The 16,277-nt window shown below is 35.7% G+C and overlaps 1 protein-coding gene across 2 annotated transcripts in view; it reads right to left on the bottom strand.

Moving 5' to 3' along the window:
- The window catches only part of CFTR (CF transmembrane conductance regulator), a 159,221-nt gene that overhangs the window by 131,748 nt on the left and 11,196 nt on the right, over nt 1-16,277 (bottom strand). The window lies entirely within an intron of this gene.

Genomic DNA, 16,277 nt, shown 5'->3' on the forward strand with positions numbered 1-16,277 from the left:
TATCAATTTGTTAACTGAATTATCACGTCTGAATCATTACTTGAGGGTAGGGATCATAACCTTTTTATGTCTTGTCTCCTCACCCCATAGCAGTTATATACATCCGCTCTCTACACATCTAATATACAACAATTTATAATGGAAACCAGTGAAGCTGGTATGGTAAATAAATAGGCAGGATACTCTAGTTATTTTCAAGTACTTTTTCTATTATGTATAATGCAGAATAATCGTCACAGAGATATGAAAATGTAAAACGAAGAAGGAAAAGGAAGAGAAGGAAAAAGGAGGAGAAGGAGAATTATGAAACAAAGAAACCATGTACAAAGAGAAATTTTAAAATGAAATTTGAGCAAATGAGACCTTTCTTGGGTATAATTTCATTTATTGAAGAAAGGAATTGAACTTGGAACTAGTGATTCCCAAACATATATTCATTTTCCCTTAGCATCTTTCTTTTATTCAGAGATGTCGAAATTTGGTGACATTGAGACTTTGGTGATGTATCAAAACGCATGTTAGCCACCAAAAATCAAAAGGGTCCAGTTTCTTGTTTACACTTTTTTGACCTCCAACTACTTCAGTTGGCCCCTACCCTATATTCCTGATGTCTCTACAACTTGTTCTTCCTAAAAAATAACTTATTTAAGGCCCAACTCGAAGGTTAAGTAATTTCATCAACCATTTCTTCCTAAGATAGCAATAAGTGACAACAGTTTAATATGTCCCTTTTTTCCATTAACTTGCATTTAACAAGAGCCTTTAACAAAGGGTGGTAATTAAGTTTTATCTTTATGGCCTAGTCTGATCCACTGACAATTTTTTCTGGAGAACAGGAACAAAAATAGTTGGGAACAGTCTGAATACAGCAGCTAAAGAAACTCCATGCTAATGCAGTATCTGCAGTGGACATTTGTCTAAGAAAGTGATGTCACACCCACCTAGCGCCATCCCCATATCCAACATACTCATAAGCACTGGAAGTAAACTTGAAAATACAGGTGGCAGTTAGGCTGTGAAAAATTGGGAACAGTAATTTAGGATATAAACTTCATCCTGTTGGTTATAAGCCTTTGTAAATTTAAATTTAGAAGTGAAAACGTAAAGCAAGTGTTTACTACTAAAAAAATTTATGCATATATATATATATATAGCCCTTTTCAAAGAGCTTTCACAAGCATTAGCACACTGTGACTTTAATTTGAAAATATTGTTAGGTAGGTAGAACAAAAAGGGAATATTGTCCATTTTAAGGATAAAAAAAAATGGAGGCTCAGAGATGCTAAACTTGTCTGTGACTAAAGGCAAAAACTACAGATTTTTAACCACATTTTTCTGCCTTCCTTCCTTCCTGTACTATGCTCAGCTTTCCCTACTTAGGAAAATTAAGCATGGTGGGTTGTCTAGACAGACAGCTGGGAGGAGAGCTTAGAAACAGGAAGACCAAGAGCTGGCAGACTGCAGGCCGTGGTGTGGTATGCTGGCAAATTTTAACCATCTCTTCTCCAGGAAAAACAAGAAGAAAAAAAGTGATTTATGTGCCAATTTCTCTGGTGTAAATACTCCCATTGTGATCAATTTCAAGCTACCAAATGTGAAGTCACTGAACACAGACTTGGGGAGAGATACACAGTTGCATATCATAATATAGAATGTTTACCATCGAGATACAATGAACATTACCTTGATAGCACAGATAATGATAAGATGTAAAGTAATTAGGTAGTGATAACTTTTAAGTTTTTAATTACCTTTGTTTTAATATCATTTAACTGTAAGTTTAAATTATTTAATTTTGAACACCAGTTGTGCTTAACAACCAGCTTACAAATTTCCTAAACATTTAACAATCAGTTCAGCTGGAAAGGGCCAGCTTCAGGAGATCACTACTGCCAGATGGCTGAAAGACTTGAGACAGGGTAATGGAACAGGTAAATGAGGGTGGAAAGGAAGGGGCTACAGAAGATTTAGTAAAAAGGAAAATATACTCCATCTCTTAATAAACTCTGCATTTTCAGTAGTTTGAAAATATTAAAACACCACACTAAAATTACATATAAATATAATTTCACTATCTGTAAATACAAAAAATTTGCAGGAAATTAAAAAATAATTTTTTTCATCTAATTCAAAAATACATAAACATACATTTTTTTAATCATATCTAAGACCTGATGACCAGTCTTACAACTGAGTTTCCAGCTCATTCTAAAGTAACACAATTTGGGGGCTGCTTTTATAAAAAGAAACTTGGTTTAAGATAAATTATGAGAACTAACTGAAATTAACCTTAGGCTGCCTGGCAGTCACCAGAATTATCTTAGCAAAGTAATTTATTCTAACCACTAAAATTAAATGAAATTTCTGCCCCATCAAGGATTTTTCCATACCCACCTCAAGCCAGTCTTACAAATACAGAGCAAAAACAAAATAAAACAAAAAAACTCCAAGATATTGATATTTAGACACTTTATGAAATATTGGTTACTATAAAACTCTAAAACTGGTCCTTTTAGATAATCCCTGTCAGAACTTCTACTTTGGTATTTCTTCCATTAGAAATGAATACACACTGGAATACTACTTAGCCATAAGAAAAGATGAAATAATGCCATTTGCAACAACATGGATGGATCTTGAGATTATTATGCTAAGTGAAATAAGTCAGACAGAAAAAGTGGAGAACCACATGATTTCACTCATATGTGGAATATAAAACTGAAAACAACAATGGAACAAGACAAACAAATAAAGAAACAAAAACTCATAGACACAGACAATAGCTCAGTGGTTACCAGAGGGTGAAGGGGGTCAAATGTGATGGAAGGAGAACTGACTCTGGGTGGTGAGCACACAATGTGATATATGGATGATGTATTATAGAATTGTACACTTGAAACCTATGTAATTTTACTAACCACTGTCACCCCAATAAATTTAATTTTTAAAAAAAGAAATGAATACTAACCCAGGTGTTTCATGAAGCAAAGTAGGTATGCCTAGAAAAACCAAAAACAATAAACCTTGTTCCTCCCTCCACTTTCTTGCACTGGCTCCCACTGTCTCTTCCTCTCACCTCTAATTGATCTTGTCTTCTGCATTCATACCAGTCGCTGTATCTTAACAATGGACTTATGTTAAAAAAATTGGTCTACTTAGAAACTATAACAGTTTCCAAAGTTCTGGCTATTTCTAACAGAAACTAGCTAATCATTAATTATGGGGAAGCAGACAGAGATCCCTAAGGTATATACCGTGTGTCCCAGAAAATAGGATCTAATTGGAAAATAAGCACCAGCATGATTTTCCAGGATGCTCATAATATAAAATAAGCCCTAATGTGTCTTTTGGGGCAAAAATTAATATAAGACCCGGTCTTATTTTGGGGGAAATACGGTAGGGCTTATTTTATACTACAAGTATCCTGAAAAATCATGCTAGTGCTTATTTTCTGGTTAGATCTTATTTTTGGGGAAATACGGTAGTTTTTTATATATATGTTTGCCTTTGAAATTGCCTATATAAATTGCCTTTGAAAATAATAGTTTAGTACCCCAGATACACTGTTCATTTAACTACAAAAAGTGTAGGTTTTATTAATGAAAAATAATATCACTTGATTGGTTTTAAAAACACACACACACAAAGATATAACTATATTTAATTAGTTTCATTTCTTAGGACAAAACTTTTAATTTTTGTATAGAATGATTTGTAATTCCTTATAACGAATTGTCCAATTATGGCCACTGTTGAAGACTTGATTTTCACAAAACCTATCCCTTTAACGCCACATAACTGAAGCTTATTTTCATTTTTCCACTTGACATTTGGCTGTTTTTAACCCAACAGAGACATCTGACATTTTCATCTGCTAGAATTTAAGATGAAGATCGGGTATCAGATCTTTTTAGTTCAAAATGATTTTGTTTAACTAAAAAACATCATGCTTCCACTTTAGCCAAATAAATTAAAATAGCAAACTCAAACCACTGGTGGCATGACACTTCTCCCAAACACTAACAAATTCATATACTCAAAGACTAACAGACTTTTTCCTTTTTTAGCATGAAATAATTAATAATTGGGAACTCAGTGGAAATTACTCAAAACTACTCTGCATAGGCAAATTTAAATACATTAGATGTTTTCTCATCATCCAATAAATTTACCATGAGATTAAAATAGCCAAAAAAGTCTGGATAGTCCTAGCTAAAGAAAATGTCAAAGTTTAGGCAAAGGAAAGAGAGGGAATCATTTGAACAGATTCTGAAGATAAATCTGAAACCCCAGCAGCATAGCTCTACCGCTCTGCTTTATTTATTTTGACAAATGGCTATGATGGGGAGGATTGATTTGAAACCGGAAGTCATCTCATCTCTATAAGGATTTTTAAAAAAAAATTCAGATAAGTAACATTCAAATGTCACAGTTATTTCATTAACTTAGATTCGCTATTATCTTATAGTCAGATGCATTTTTCTCAATGAATTTTAGTAAAAATAAAACTTGGAAAAGGAGTTGTATCTAGCTCCCAAAGTCTAGTATAAAACTTGTAGGCTTCAAGAATGCACCCCAAAGTTGCAGCACTGGGTCAAGGTCAGGGTCAAGGTCAGGTTGATGAGTCCTATCTTCTCTTCCCACAGGTGTTTAACCAATGTTTGCTGCTTATCCATAAAATGGTAAATTTATTTATAAGCAATAACCACTTCAGTCAGCTCAATCACCTTTAGGAAGTACATGCTTGCTAAAGATCAGTCATTTTTATGTGTGGGAGTTAGTTACTCATGAGGCTCTAATTTTACCAAGAGAATTGTAGAAGTTCTTTTTCTTTCTCTAGATAAGCAAACAGTAAAGAAAATGTAGTCAATGGATTTCAGAAGCTCTGGAAAAATCATTATTTGGTGCTCAAGAAAAGACCACAAGCTAATTCTAAAAAATCTTCTGGAAGGACAGAATCTAAAGTCACATAGGCATCCTAATATAAATTAATTTAACATCATGCCTAATGATTTCAAACATTAAATAGAAAATCTATCTACCCATCTTATGAGACATTTTGAAATGTAAACATATTAGGAATGTAAGCATATTTTTAAAATGTCTTGAAAAATATTTTCTTTTTATCTGTATTCTTTAATGTTTAACAATTAGCATGCATAACTTTGGAAATCAGGAAGAAGTTCTTTTTAAGATATACATACCTTCTATTGCTATCTATGAACATAAACTTTCTGGTCAAATATGTTCTAATTCTATGATTCTCATATAATATTCACTACCAATAATAATTTTCCATATCACTGTTTTTTTCTTTCTTGATATGGTTGTCTGAGGTAATACTTCATCTTAAAGATCACAAAGTCCCAGTCAACTGACTCCTACTGCAAATCTGTTATTGAAAAAAACACTGAACTACGTAGTGATTTTAAGAAGAAAAGACAACCCCTTGTTTTAACCTTGTCTCTATCATTTCTCAACCATGTGACCTTGAAAAAGGCTCTTCATCAGATCGCTCAGCAGCAGCTCCTGTTCGAAATTATAACAACCATGACTACACCTCATTTTTATGGGGGCCAAATTCAATGTTGTCTATAAAACATTACAACTGTACGTCACTATATGTGTCTTCATATAAACTACTTGGCTTTGGTTTAACTTTCAGAGCACTAGAGTCTATTATTATTGGGATTATAACTACAATAATAGCTAACAGTAGAGTATTACCACAGACCTACAAAATTCTAAGGGTTCCACATACATTATTTCATCTGATCTCCACAACAATTCAAAAAATAAGTTCTACGAGTGTTAATATCTCTGTGTTACAGATGAGTGATTGAAGCTGAGGGAGCTTCAATAAGTTGTCCAGGGCATTTGGAATTAAAAGCCCAGACTGTGATGCCAAAGCCTACACTTACATCATATTTGTCTTTCTAGCACTAATCAAAAAAACTAGCATACACAAATATAACACCAAAAGCACAAGCAACAATAGAAAAAAACACGTAATTTGGGATCATCAAAATTTAAATTTTTTATGCTTAAAAGGAGACAATGAAAGTGGAAAAATAACCCAAAGGATGGGAGAAAATTTCTGGAAATAATATATCTAATAAAGGATTTATAGCTACAATACATAAAAGATTCTTATAACTCAAGAATAAAAACACAAATAATCCAATTTAAAAATGGGCGAAGGATCTGAATAGACATTTCTCCAAATAATAGGATAAACAAACACCCAATAAGCACATGAAAGGATGTTCAACACCATAGCAATTAGGGAAATGCAAATCAAAACCACAATGAGATACAACTTCACACCCACTAGGATGGTTTTAATAAAAAACACAGGTAATAATAAGTGTTAACAAAGATGTGGAGAAATTGGAACCCTCTTACCCTGCTGGTGGGAATATAAAATGATGCAGCCACTTTAAAAAACAATCTGAAAGTTTTTCAAAACATTAAATATAAAGTTATCATATAACCCTGCAATTCCACTCTTTGGTACATGCCCAAGAGAAAAGAAAACGAATTCCTATACAAAAACTTGTACACAAATGTTCATAGAAGCATTTTTATAATAGGCAAAAAGTTGAAACAACCCAAATATCTATCAAAAGCTGAATGGATAAATGTATATTACTACAAATGGAATGGTATTCAGCGATTTAAAAAAATGATGTACATATTCATGCTAGAATGTGGATGAATCTTGAAAACATTATGCTCAGTGAAAGATGCCAGTCACAAAAGACCACATTGTTCCATTTTATATGAAATGTCAGAATAGGCAAATCTATAGAGACAGAAAGTAGATTAGTAGTTGCTAGGATGGGGGAGGGGAGAAAATGGGGAATGATTGCTTATGAGTATGGAGTTTCTTTTTTGAATGATGAAAGTGCTATAAAATTGATTGTAGTGATAGTTATACATCTCTGCGGCTATATTAAAAACCATTGAATTGTATACTTTCAATGGGTGAATTGTTTGGTACATGAATTCTATCTCAATAGGCTGGTATTAAGAAAAACAACATACATAAATCAGCGGTCAGTGTCAATTTTGGAAAGTTTTCCCAAACATTGCTTTTTCACTCTTAGAACACATGAAATGCAAATTCTTATTATGTTGACTTTGTCACTCTAAGCCCTTTCAGATATGTGAGCACCTAGGTACCTGCTGCAACTGATTAAGATTGCATAGCCCATGAGAGAACCCAAGGATGGATGACATGCAACAGGAGTTGTGCCAATTGTTTATTTCCTGTCCCCAGAAGCAACACACCCAATTGTGTACTCTACTTGTGTGTACTCTACTACGAGTACAGAAAAAGTGGTAATGAGGATAGTACTGTGAAAAAACTGAGGCATGGATACCATTGGCACGGAAAGGCCACTTCTAACAGCTATACCCAATTCACTCACATGACTTGGATTTCAGGGACTCGAGCAGTTTAGACACGAGAAGCAATTCTACAAAAAATCCCACCCATCTTGACAGATACCAGAGAAGAAACAAAGCATGGTGATTTCTAGCCCATGCCCATGTACTTCAGAAAAGCAGCCTCAGCGTGTTGTTCCATGGTTTTAGTTTGATTTTTATTCCATCTGGGCATGAGGCCACTAATAGGAACCACATAATTGACTGTAGCTGGAACAACTGACTAGAAAGATAGGATGAATAACTGCCCTATAAAATTGCTGTATCCTGTATGAGTTAACTTTTAGGAGCACTTTACAAACCAAGGAAGACAAGCAATACCATTGCTCTCTAAGTTCTGAGTTTTATTTCCATTGGCAATATGAAATATATTTGAAACCAAGAAAATAAGGAAGAGGGGAAATGGACTGGCTTTAAGATTTTACGGTGGAAAGGCCACTAGATTACTGGCTGGCATTTGCAAAAGTGTACAGAGAGAAACTTGTGTGACTGTCAGAGCCTCACCACTATTACTGTTATTTTAGACAATCACACACTAGCGAGCAGATCAGAGAGGCAGTTTCAAGCCCGCCCAGTGGTAGCCGAGAGGGAAAGAAGGAGAACACGTTCTGCCTCCTCCTCTCTCTAAGGTAGGAACAAAACATATTTCACCCGAAGTATGAGAATTATGAGGATATCTCCCATGATATATTTATTTAACTTTGCTGGGATTTGTTTTATAACGATCCCATTTATTTGGTATTCCCTCTTTTTCCAGAATTCTGAATCCCCTATTGCAGCTCTTTGTTCACCTGGTTTGTTCAGACACCATCACTGGGACCCAAAGGAAACACTCTCTATGGGCTTCCCTATCCTTTGGCAAGAAATTACCCACATCTTTTCCGAGCCATGGTTTTCATTCCAGAATTAACTCAGTATCTGGAATCAAAGTGATCTGATTTTTCTAGCAGTGAAAAATGTTCCTTACAGTGTGGACATGACACTCCTTTGGTGGGGACAGAAACCTTCCAAGGAGCTCTGGGTTGTGGAGTCAGGAATCTGTTTGGTACAAGCCACCATAGACAAAGCACATGCTCAATTCTCATGACCTTCTACATCTAAATCACTTTATGATCCCTCACTTTGTGTACAAATGTCTCACTCCTTATTAAATCCCAATATCTGCTTTTCCGTTGCTGCTCTGAGACAACTTTTCCCAAAGTTAAAAAAAAAAAGAAATGCAGTATAATCCCACCCAACATTGTTGATTTGAGGATGTTTATTTGTTTATTTCGCTTGATAGATGGAATGATAATGGAGGTTGGAGGAGATCTTGGAAATGTTTGAAGGTGGAGATGATAAAGAACCAATACTCTAAGGATAGCAATGACATACTGCATCAGGCAGACAAAGCTGATGATTTTTTTTTTAATTCAGTCGTGATAAAGTATATTTCTATGGTTCTGCTTGTAATCATCTAACAAGATAAATGATCCGTAAAATCCAAAATTTTTCTCAGGCATCTCAACATTCTCTCCATTGTTAGTATTTCACCCTCTAAAAAACAAATCACAAATTATAGCATTAAAAGGTAAATTTAGTATCCTCCTTATTTCTTCCCCCTTTGGCAAGGGGAAGTGCACGTAGACACATTGTGTGACTCTGGATTTAAGTTTGAAATCCTGTTCCTGAGGTTGTGAAGCAATGCTAACGCTATTTTCCTTTTCCTGGAGCCTTGTTATTACGGGGAAGGACACTGACAGTGAAGCTCCAAAGAGGTACAGGGGAGCAGAGCAGTGGCCTAGTCCTCAGTCACCCCACACTGGGAATCCCAGAAAAAAGGAGTATGACAGAGACAGGGCATGGAGACAGCCATTGGTTCAAGGCTGACCAAGGAAATAAGACTCTGCTGCAAGAGCCTTACTGTAAATCCTCTTCACCTTCACTTAATCTCTACATCTGTTTTTTACATAAGCAACATATAGGTAAATAAAAGTCCACAAAGTACCCTAAGTTGCTTTCCCCCCAACAACAAAAGACACAATAGTGATTGAATCATTATCTGATCCTGAGAGCCATTTAGGAGTTCAAAATGGTCACCTATGCAATCAGGTCATTAAAAACAGAAATCATAACTTAAATCATGATCCTTTGGTGAAAATCCTTTTTACAGGCATTTAAGAATTATTGTGACTTCAAAATGTCATGATCTCTTGCACTTGAGGAAAATGAACTTTAAAGGAAACTTCCAGCCAGAGTCTCTTCCTTTTGAACTCTGCAGGAGCTCTCACTGGATGAAACCATTGATAATAAGGTGGTTCTTAATTTTGAATTTTTAATTCCAATAGAATTCTCCTATTCCATGATTTGGTACCACATTTTTCGGTTTTGTACCAATACCAACTAAATGCAGGTCAATGAAGAAAATGAAGAAAAATTAGTAACTTTCTTGAAATAAAACCTGACCTCTATTTCCAAGAAACTCAAATGCATTGAAATAGTATCATATAAATTATGTATGTGTCTTTTTACAATCTAGGTTTAATTATCTTCCCACATGCTCCATTCTCTCCTGTATTTCTTCCATCCGAACTGTTACCACAAATTGCCTATTTACTTACCCGTCAATCCCCCTTGACTCCAAACACACCACACTATAAGTTCCTTATAGATTTTTTTTTGCTGCTGTATGTCTCGCACCAGCAAGCATTACCACAGAGCATAGCACATAACTGTCACTCAATTATTTTTTAAATTGCGAAAATAGTGTTACCACATTGCACTTTGTTTGCTAGTTTATTCCCCTGTAAGACTAACTTCGTGAGGGTGATGTAGGTGCAACATATATCTATATGTCACCATTGTCTTCTGCAGTGTCTGGAACAGTGCAAAAACTGAATGAATTCACGTGTTAACTAATTAATTACTCAAACGTTATATGTTTGTAGCCCATGTGAGGACACTGATATGATTGCAAATATGTGTAGGTCAGCCATCACTCCTGGTCAGATGTGTGAAAAGCCAAAAAAAAAAAAAGTCAAAACATTTTTCAAAACTGTGGTAAATGCAAAGCAAACATGAGTGTGCCTATACTTGTTCAGGGACCATTCTTGAACAACATGAATGTCCCTTTTCTGAGTCATAACTCAAAGCCTATCATCCTAACACTTCCAACCAAGACTATTTCATTCTCAGTGAAATGTTTTCATTTTTAACACCCTTCACTACCAAAGCACTCTTCCTAATGCCCGGCCTTCGTTCTCTTGACTTAGCGGAGATGATTAACACTTTGGAAATCGGAAGTCATTCTTCAGTCTATCCGAGAGCAAATGGTTCCTGTTATCTTCACCCAGTTCCAAGTCCTGCCATTCAACATCCTCTGCACTGTCTCCATGTTATTTATGTACCATTATAGACAAGGCACACACTGTTTCTAAAAGGCTCCAGAAATTAGCGTAGCCTCTTACATGCATTGTACTTCATAGTTTCAAGTGGTTTCAATATGTCATTCTGCTTCTGAAGATTGTTACTATTGTGGGTTGAATTGTGTTCCCCTTAAAGAAGAGATATTGGAATCTTCACCCCCAGACCTCAGAATGTGACCTTATTTGCTAATAAGATCTTTACAGAAGTGATCGAGTTAACATGACTACATTCGAGTAGGTACTAACCCAATGTGACTGTTGTCCTTATTAAAAAAAAAAAAGGAAATTTGGACACAGAGACACGCATAGGGAGAATGTGAAGATGGAGGCGGAGATGAACCTGAGGCCTCTTCAAGCCAAAGAACACCCGAGACTGCCCGCAAATCACCAGAAGCGGAAGGACAGGCATGGCACGGACGGTTTCTCATAGCCCAGAAGAAACCAGACCTGCTGACACCTTGGTCTGGGACTTCAAATCAGAGGCAATAAATGACTGTTATTTCAGTCATCCAATTCCTGTTAGGGCAACCCTAGCAAACGAATACAATGGTTGTAAGCAACAGGGAAACTCCATGTTAGGACTATGCACACAGAGGGACAATGGACAAAGGTGATGTTCTGAGGATTTAAGACAAGTCTGAAAGTTGGAGATGAAAGCCAGTGGCAAAGCAAAGGCTGGAGATGTAGAATGGCTGGGGCATTTGTGGAAGTGTGGTCTCCATAGTTCAGAGAAGCTCAAGGAAGATGAGGCTTAAATGTAGAAAAGACAGGTACTTTCTTAGAGCTTGAAGTAAAGATGAAAAAGTATAATTATAATAATTATGTTGATGACAGTATTTACCATTTATTAAAGAGCTATTCTATGTCTGGCACTGTTAGCAGTCAATTAACGCAAGGAAAGTGCTTACAGAGTATGATGGTTAATTTTGTATGTCATCTTAAAGGGTGTTGGTTTTGGACGAGATTTACATTTAAATCAGTGAAATCTGGGTAAAGCAGATTGCACTCCATAATGAGTGAGCTTCATCCAATCAGTTGAAGGCTTGAGCAGAACAAAAAGGCTGGCCTCCTAAGCAATCGAGAATTCTCCAGCAGAATTCTCCTTCAAAATCAACCTGGAGCACCAGCTCTCCTGGTTCTCCAGCCTACCAGCCCACCCTGCAGATTTCAGGCTTCAGTAAGCCAATTCCATATATATATATACACATACACACACACACACACAAACACACACACTCACATACATACCAGGGTTGCCAAAAAATGTATACAAGTGGACACTTTGGTCAACATCGCTTAAGCAGTAGTTTGCTGTAATCAGAAATGTTTGGACCACTTTGAGAACCTCTTGTAATTGCAGAAGTCAAATGTGACTTGTATTCATCTTTTGTTATAGGTATATATCAAGTATTATAATGTTAATAGTTTTTCCTTTCTTAAAATGTGTATACATTTTTTGGTGCTCTCTCTGTCTCTCTATACATACACACACACACACACACACACATACACACACACACCGTGTTTCTCTGAAAATAAGACCGGGTCTTATATTAATTTTTGCTCCAAAAGATGAATTACAGCTTATGTTCATGGGATGTCATCCTTGAAAAATCATGCTAGGGCTTATTTGCTAGTTAGGTCTTATTTTTGGGGAAACACAGTATGTATATACATATTAACAGATACAGATAAGATACGGATATAGATACAGATAAGATATAGATATAGATGATATATAGTAATATAGATACATAAATATGGATACAGATAGATATAGCTATAGATGATATAGATATAGATATCTCCTGTTGGTTTTGTCGCCCTGGGGAACCCTAAAACACATCTTAAACACTCAATGAATGTTAGATGACATAATGATGCTGAGCAATGTTAAGATGAGGATAACTCATGCTGATAAGCACAACATCAGAGAAGGAGGTTAAGTAAATTGCTAAGATTATTTTCTGAGAGTATAGAATGGGTTAAGTGAGTAACTCAAAGAAAGCTCAAGAACAATCAATACGGGGGTAAACACTAGTTCAGTGGTTTTCAACAGTTGAAGTAACTGTTGGACTCCAACAGTTAGTATTCCCCAGAGATACTTCAAGGATCTAATTTGAAATATCTTCATTTTAAAGAATATTGTACTATTTTAAAAATAGGAATTTAAAACATTGTACATTTGCAAATGTGTTATAAGAAAATTTTAGCACAATGGAGTCATCCAAACGTTACCTTGGACTGCCAGGTTAATTCATTTAGCTTACCCTGGTATCACTTTGTACATATTTAAACACATTGCAATCGGTCACTGATTATTTCTGCACTACATAAGTGAGCATGTTACTGCAGAAACACGTGAGCCAAGCTCAGTTAACAGCCCACCATATCTCTGGCATATCTGCTCGCACGAGGATTCATCCAAGCATAACAGAATTGTGCAATCCCCAGAAAACAAGCCACGTGTAATATTATCATGGTTTTACAATACTGTACCATGCTTGCTCAACAATCAGCTGACCTTGATTAGAAGACTCACCATCAGCTTAATAATAGCCTTTCCAAAAAGAAATGCTACATTAAATATATACAGATTTAAGGAAATTTTCAATATTTATACAATTTCTTCTTTGGTATCAAAGTTAAAGTTTTCTTCTAAGCCTTTTTCACATTCAGGTCAAAAAAATTCTTTTTGAATCGCTCGTGGCTATTCACAAGTATGAGTAGGGTTACAGTGACAAGCTATATTCTTAATACCTTTACCCGTAGGACAGACAATATAACTTCTTTTTTTTTAATTTTATTTTTTTCAGCTACAGCTGACATTCAATATTATTTTATACTAGTTTCAGGTGCACAGCACAGTGGTTAGAGATTTACATAACTTATGCAATAGTCACCCCAATCAACCTAGTACCCACCTGGCACTATACATACTTACTACCATATTATTGACTATATTCTCTATGCTGTACTGTACATCACCTTGACTATCTTGCTTGTAACTACCAATTTGTATTTCTTAATCCCCTCACCTTTTTTACCCAGCACCTAAACACCCCTCCTCTCTGGCAACCATCAGTTTGTTCTCTGTATCCATGAGTCTATTTCTCCATTTATTTTGTTCTTTAGAGTCCACACATATGTGAGATCATATGGTATTTGTCTTCTCTGTTGACTTATTTCACTTAGCATAATATCCCCTAGGTCCATCCATGTTGTCACAAATGATAAGATTTCATTCTGTTTTATGCCAGAGTAATACACCATTGTATAAATGTACCACAATTTCTTACCAAATCGTCTATCTATGGGCACGAAGGTTGCTTCCATATCTTCACTATTGTAAATAATGCCACAGTGAACATAGAGATGTACATATCTTTTCGAATTCGTGTTTTGTATTTCCTCAGATAAACACCCAGGAGTGGCACTGTTGGGTCATAAGGTACTTCTATTTTTAATTTTATGAGGAACCTCTTTAGTGCTTTCCACAGTGGCTCAGGCCCTCGAGTTCCAAAGACAGTGAAGTGCTGAGCTTGAGCAACTTCCACTTTAATTACAGTGCTTGGTATGCCAGACAAACTTCAGACTAAATAGGAACCATTTCTTTCAAAACTAGATCACAGAGTAATCTTTCTCAAGAAATTTCAAGCAAGAAACTAAATTTAAGTTAAAAGTCAACCTTGAAGGGTGCAACCGATGTAAATAATTCAGCTGAGTTTCCAGGAATATATGCTTTCTATGTATTGCTAAATCCCATGTTACAATGTATTCCTGGGTCTGATAGCTGACAAGTTTCTTTTGACATCAATTATAAGACACACCTCAATTTTAGAAACATAACATTGTGAAAAATGCAAGCATGTAGGACCAAGAAAATAGCTCACATGGTATATAATCATTTAAGCCCTTACTTTGGGGCAGGAGGCTAACTATATGTTTATAGCAGGGTTTTGTCTTCCATTGTCACTTTTATTTGTATATATAACAGTTCTGTGAAAGATTTCGTTTGGAAGTTAGAATTCACTGATAAAAGGACAGTTTTTAAGAAAATTGTGAAAACCACTGCACTAGAAAAATCTAAGACTTATATACCCCAAGTGTCAACCGTGAAGTTCAGCCATCTGCCAGGTGACTCTGCCTCTTCCTTCAACCTCAAGAAAGAGAATAAGAGAAAACCTAGATGATACAAATGATGAACAACTAAGGATCAGTGATCTCCAAGGGACACCAAGGAGGGTGGGTGGTGGTAAGAAGAGCAGTGAAGTGACTGAACCTGGAAAGTAGATGAGGGGGTGAAGTTGTGAGATAAGAAGAGTAGATGCAAAAAGTCAACAGAAAGCCTGGCTCAGAAGGTGTGAGAAAACAATGAAGGATGAAGGCTAGGACATGATAGAACAAATCAGGATAAGAAGTGCAATCGGGTCAAGTTCTGTGCCACTGAGCTGTTTCCATGTGACAATGTTGGCTACTGGCATGCTTTTGGCTGATCACATCTTTTGCTCTTCAGCTAGACACTTAGAATTTTAAAGACCCCATTTAAAGACCTGAGACAACACTTTCCTGTACCCCACCCTGAGCCACGAAGTAGCTTGTCACAGGAACATATGCAAATTAGTAATGGGAGGAGATATTTATGACACTTTCAAGAAGAACTGAGTCTAATATATCATTAAAATAATATTTGTAATGCTTGTATCAAAAACAATTTTGAGAGAGAAGAAAATTAATAAAGTCTATGTACAAAGTGAAGTGAATTTATATAATTGACCAATTCCATTCTAGGTTTTTGGATACTGTGAGGAACTGGTTAAGAATGGAGTTATGGATTTAGACTAATCTAAGTTCACATCCTAACTTCACGGTAATTAGCTGCGTGACCTCATATAAACTCTTTAATCTTTCCAAATCTCATATATCTTTTATGTAGGATCTATCTAGAATTCTTTGAAGAATTCACTGAGATAATATATATAACCTCTGGTACATGGAAAGTGCTTAGTAAATGTTAGAAGGTAGTGGAAGACGAACTTACAGATTTCATGAACTACTTAAGAGGAAATTTTGGATTCTGTAGTAAGTTGAATTATACCTATGTTTCTATTGTTAATTTACTGAAAAAATGTGAACTTTCAAAATTTTTTCCCTGGACCCTAAGGTTAAAAGAAGGATGTTAGGAGAAAAAACATTAAGGGAGCTGGGAGAAGATGAAATCACCTCCACATCCCACATTTATGAGCATGTGGTAGAATCCTGTTTCTTGTTCTCAAATCTGTCATTTTCTATGTTGTTATTGAGGATAAGACACACTAGTTGGGCCACTTAAACCCTTTTTTTTTTTTTACGACTGACCTAATGATTATCAGATTTTAATAGGCAAAAAGAAATCACCTGAAATGGAAAGGAAAACAGAAAAAA

This window comes from Rhinolophus sinicus, linkage group LG11 (genome assembly GCF_036562045.2).
Source record: "Rhinolophus sinicus isolate RSC01 linkage group LG11, ASM3656204v1, whole genome shotgun sequence".
NCBI classification, from domain to species: domain Eukaryota; kingdom Metazoa; phylum Chordata; class Mammalia; order Chiroptera; family Rhinolophidae; genus Rhinolophus; species Rhinolophus sinicus.